Below are 5,800 nucleotides of genomic sequence, written 5' to 3'. Positions count from 1 at the left end.
TATTTATTATATATACATATAATATACATAATATATTACATATTATATTATATAAATTATATGTTATAAATATATATTATATATATTATATATAGAGAGAGAGAGCAAGAGAGAGAGAGAGAGTGGGTTTTTTCCAGGGGAAAGTGTGAATGCAGTCCCCCACTGCCAGAAATTATGCAGTCAAGTTTCTCACACGTGGGGAAATTGCAGGGGTTAGCATGCCCGGAGTGCAAAGGACGAGCCTCACCCTGGGAAAACCACCTTCTAGATCATGGTATCTCCCCTGCCAGGTAAGTATAGTCAAAGGATATTGGGTCATTAGTCCCATAGTCATTCTAGTTACATGGACATCGCTTATTCAGAGTCACAAAAAAAATCTAGCCTTTTGGAGGACCTCCAATACTTTGCCACGTATGACACAGCACCTTTTTTTTTTCTCAGGTGAAAGTGAAACAAAAAGCCTTATTAATACAATAGCACTACATGATTCTGTTTAAGATCAAAGCAAAAAACCAATATAGTTACTGGCATGGACACAGTTGCTAAAGTTTAAAAAAACCCAAACCACAACACACTAAGCAAAAGAATATTCCCAGGAGTCAGCTATTGTGAGAAGCTATTGAGAGAGGCAAGAGAAGAGAAGAGAAGCTATTGTGCAAGAGGCAAGGATTTCTTAAGGCAATCTCTTTTATTGGAACAATTATGTAGTTGGGATAAAGTCAGACAAGCTTTCGAATGTAAGACATGCTTCCTCAGGACTATTGGGTTGATAGTCCTGTGGTCAGTCCAGTGACATGGACATGTCTCATTCAGATTCATAAAACAAAATCTAGCCTTCTTGAGCGTGGTGAGAGTGCCTCCAGTACTTTGTCACCTGTAGTACAGCACCTGTCTTTCTCCAATGAAAGCAAAAGGAGAAGCTATACTTATAGGGCGGCACGACCTTGTTCTGTTGAAGGTCAAAGCGAAAACCAGTGTAACCATTGGCAGAAGCACCCATTTGCTTGAGTACTTATAAAGTTAAAAAAAAAACAACAGGACCCACCAGGCAAAAAAATAGTCAAAGGATTTGGGTCATTAGCTCTAAAGTCATCATAGCTAAATGGATGCAGGGACAGATCACGGGGGCGGGAACCCTTGCATCCCTCTCTGAGTCCAGCTCCACCCAAACTTGAAAAACCAATGTCCTGGGACTAGCAGCAGCATTTCTAGTCAGGCAGGGCTGAAAGAGTCTGACTTCATGGTTCATCATCTACCTGATCCCTTCTACACTTTTCATTCCTCAGTGTTAAAGACCCTGTCTCCTTTTTTTTAATTGTCTTAATCTTTCACTAATCAAGCTATTCTTTCGTCTGCAATTCTGCTGTCTGTTCACTGCTCCTGGTAACGTGGCTCCTGTTTCACAGCCTGTTTTTTAACTCTACCTAAAAACATGAATTCAAGTGTGGAAATAACTTTCAGCGAAGTACTGGATACATGGTGGGGATGCTCAAGGAGGCTGGATTTTGTTTTGTGGAGAAGTCTGTTGAATTCTAATGGCAACGGGACTAAAGAAGCAACTATTTTTGCCTAGTTTGTTGCATTTTTAGCATATCATATATCATATAGCAAATTAATGCACGTTCCAGTCAAGTTATATTTGTTTGGCTTCATTCTTAAACTGAATAATGTGGCTTTAGGCCCCTAGTGTATTACTAAAGCTTTCCGTTTCTTTTTACCTGGAGAAAAAGATGTGTTGTGTTATATGTGATGAGGATGCGCCACACAATCCGCAAAATCCTACATCCACCCATGAATGTAATTCTCTTATTCAGATTCATCAAATGAAATCTAGCCCTCTTGAAAGTCTGGACAGCACCTCCAATACTTCACTGCCAGTCATTTCTGCACCTGAGAAAAGATCATCACCGCTGAGATAAGGTTTTTTAGCCAGAGTTAAAAACCATGTGCAGGGCTGTGAAATAGGGTACCAGGAAGGGCTAACAGACAGCAACATTGCAGAAGAAAGGGTAGTTTGAACAGTGGAACATCGAGAGCATTAAAAAGAGTAGAGGGTTATTAACACCCGAGGAAGGGAGAGAGATTAGCAGGAATCAGGGAGATGATAATGAACTGTGAAGTCAATGCCTCATTTAGCACTGCCTGAAAAGAAATGCTGCTGTACCTCCCAGGAAGCTGATTTTAAAGTTTGGGTGGAGCAGGAATTAAAGAGGGGTGCAACTGCACCACCGCACCCCCTGCACCCGCCCCTGCCTGGGACCCTCAAAACTGGGGTGCTGTAGCAAGGCATGCTGGGGAAGCAGCTCAGGTGCAGAGCAATTCTCATACAATTCACTGGTTTACTGCGCCATTTAGACCGGCCACAAGTGCAAAATAATTATCACACCATAAAAATGACTCTTCAGCTATAAAAAGAGCTAACCAGCTACACAGTTCATGCTTGGATATGTGTAAATACTTTATAGCTGGTTTCTAGCAGATTTTATTTGAACGTGTAGCAGGGCCTAACAGATAGCAAAATTGCAGAACAAGGGAGAGCTTGATTGGTGGAACTTCAAGACCCTTAAGAAAGAAGAGAGGGTTGTTAACACCTGTGGAGTGAAGCGTTTAGAAGGAATCCCTGCATGCTGCTCTCATCCTTTTTACCCATGTACTGGCCTGATCCTGCACACTGGATCCAGCCAGGCACTGGCCCTACCCCGTGCACTGGCCTGGTGTTGCTGGTTGGATCTGGCTGCTCTTCAAAGCAGCAAACATGAACTGACCTGCATAAAGACCACAGAGACCTGAACTAGCTGATTGCCCCCCGAGCCCTCCCAGTGAGGGCCTAGAGACAGAGAGGGGCAACCAGGGAGATTGAGCTGCCCGAGAGCAATCTGCCAAGGTGCCACAGAGACGATTGACCACCTCTGCTCATACACCAAGATGTGGAAGAAGGTAGAGCGGCTCTGTGAAGCAGGGACATGGGTCAGACAGCTGTCAAGAGAGACGGCGCTGCGCGGACCCCTGACTAAACACCAGGGGAGCCCATCAGCCTGTTTCGATCAGTCCGTGTCGTGCATTAGGAGCGCCCTGTTGAAATCCAGGACCCTCCTGATGTCCAGGCACACGAACTTTGAGGTGGTAGACTGTGAGAAAATGGCCTTGAGTGAGTGTCAATCCTACTCCCAGAAATCAGTAGCAGAGGATGGGGAGGTTGCAGGCCAACCCACCTGGCAGAGGGACACTTGCCACAGGGTCTTTCAAGACCCTGTTATTCTGCGATGTTACTGCACCTACATGATTACAGCTCTGAACCGCGTTGAGTCAGTGGCATTCTGATCCATTAACCAGAGAGATCCTGGACGCAGATTCATTCCTCCCCCTATAATCATGGGTAGTTTTTAGTCCCTTTAAAATAAGGAACTAAGAGCATCAGCTGCTGCGTAAATTTGTTTGTGCTGCTCTGCTCCCAATCCTCCAGCACTTGAACTTTCAATATCCTGCTACTGAGCTTACTGGGAGCCTGCCCGCTGTGTTGACTTAGGAGTGAAGCTACACGCTGTTTGGTGAGGTGAGGATTCTGGTGATCCCCCTCTAAATTCTCATCTAAGTTAAGTAAATCAAGTCTCCAGAAGGGGAAGCCCTGGGGTAATGATGAGCCCCAGCCATGCACAGCCTCAGCACCTGTTTGCACAGCGGTGTGGTGCTAGGCTAGCAGCAGGCCCTACTGGTACAAAGAGAGGGACACAATAGGCCACTGCAGGGGATGCCGCTAGGAAAAAACACAACTGCTCACCCTCTACTTTGTGGGTAGGGAGAGCAGGGGTGGATCCAGGGGGGGCAGTTGCACCCCCCTTTAATTCCAATTTCACCCAAACTTTACCACCAACTGCCTGGGAGGGACAGCAGCATTTCTATTCAGGCACCACCGGACTTCATGGCTCATTATCATCTCCCTGATTCCTGCTAATCTCTCTCCACTCCACAGGTGTTAACAACCATCCCTCCTTATTAACGGCCTTGAGGCTCCACTATTCCAAGTACCCTTCCTTCTGCAATATTGCTCTCTAGTAACCATTTCTGGAAATGTCCCTCTTCTATTTCACAGCCTTGCACATTGTTTTTAGCTCTACATAAAAAAACAACTTTATTTAGGTGTGGCCCTTTTAACACAGGTGTAGAAATGACTGACAGAGACGTATTAGAAGCACTGTCAAGACATTCAAGAAGGCTAGATTTTGTTGCATCTGAATCAGAGGCATGCCTTTAATGACAACAGAACTAATGGCACAATTGCTTTTAACTATTTTAAATATACTTTGCCCAGTTTGTTGTGGTTTGTTTTTTTTAATTTAATACATAATCTAGCAAACGAGTGCATGTTCCAATCGTTATAGTGGTTTTTGCTTTGATCTTAAACTGAATAATAACAGCATGCTAGGCACCTAGTGTATGTTAGCAAAACTTCTAGTTTCTCCTTAACTGGAGAAAAAAATGTGTGTTGTGTTATATGTGGCAATGCACCACAGCCCCTGCACTTCCCTTTTCCAAATCCTAGATCTACCAGTAAAGGAGATGGTCACTAAAAACTGCTGCTTGAATTGGTTTCAGGCTGGAACAAGTGCTAGGGAGAGAAGGGGGTGGTAAGATCAGCTCTTCTCAAGGTCCCCCACTTCTTTAGGAGGACCAGAACAATCTCTCCCAGTCACCGCTTAGCAAGCACTTGGTTGAAGAAATCAAAGCCCCCCTCCGCCCTTCACCCACACTGTGTCCAGTAGATCCCTTAGCTCAAAGAGTCTGGGCTAGGTTTTCCTCCTCATGGAGATGTCCATGAATCCATTAAGTGGACCTTCCCTTTCCCCAGGAAATCTTGTCTCACTAGCAGCAGCCCCTTTGCCTGTGAACCTATCTCCTCCTAGGTCGGGGTCCTGCTGCTGCCCCCTCGCACTCATCCAAGCAGCCTGCAGCTCCCTAGCACCTTCCTCTCTTGGAAGACAAATCCTCCCCTCATTCAGCTATAAATGACTCAGAAAGCGTTGAGTTCTTGTTCCCCTCCGGCTGGTTCCCTGCAGCTGGAGAGCCCTTCCTGTAAAGTGTGACATTTATGGCAGAGCCAAAGGCAGCCTTTATTCATCTGCCAAAGCTTTCCCCGCTCTGTGTCCTGGCCTGCTGTGGGATCTGAAGGAGTTTGGAAGGAAGCATTTATTGGGGTGGGTTTTGGTAGCACAGAGCAAAACGTTGTGGGAAGAGATCTGCAGTGGCACCGGAGGCGCAGAACAGTTCAGAGCGTGCATGCTCTGTCCCGGGTTACCGTGACCATTTGGGAGGATTCATTCTCATCATAGTTACCTCCCAAAGTCCCTGTCACATTCAGGCAGTGCAGTCTAGTGCCCTGGACACTGAACTGTCTCAGGATATCCGGGTCCTGTCCTTGATTGGAGCCCCTCAGCAAAATAATGGCACTATAATGGCTATAATAAAGTATAGCCCATGCTTGTGCTCTACACCTCCTCCAGGTAGGGAGACCTGATGCCATTGCTAAAGAGCTTAGGTGAGCTGGATCCAAGCTGTAAAGTTGCTAGGTCAGGGGTGAAATGAGGGGGAAAAAGCCCAATTACTCTGAGCAACTTCCCAATTCCCAGAAAAATCCATTCTTACTGCCCAAGTTGAATTTAACCTGCATAAGTATGAGTCACCACCAGCTGGTTTCTAACAGTGAAGCAAAAAGCAAAGTCCATATTTTTTTAAGCGCCTAGTGATTTTAGGTAGCTCTGTTTTTTTGGGTTGGTTTGGTTTTTCAGGCACTGTTGAGCCCTCT

At 45.5% G+C, this 5,800-nt stretch overlaps 1 non-coding gene across 1 annotated transcript; it reads right to left on the bottom strand.

Annotated features, from left to right (window-relative positions):
- Nucleotides 1–134: 134 nt before the first annotated feature.
- Nucleotides 135–298, bottom strand: LOC112550223. Its single transcript, XR_003093943.1, has one exon. It is a non-coding gene; the product is annotated as a U1 spliceosomal RNA (small nuclear RNA).
- Between the last annotated feature and the right edge of the window lie 5,502 nt (nt 299–5,800).

Source organism: Alligator sinensis, unplaced genomic scaffold (assembly GCF_000455745.1).
Source record: "Alligator sinensis unplaced genomic scaffold, ASM45574v1 scaffold50_1, whole genome shotgun sequence".
NCBI lineage: Eukaryota > Metazoa > Chordata > Crocodylia > Alligatoridae > Alligator > Alligator sinensis.
The sequence above is the reverse complement of the archived record's forward strand: the minus strand, read 5'-3'. Positions and strand labels throughout refer to the sequence as shown.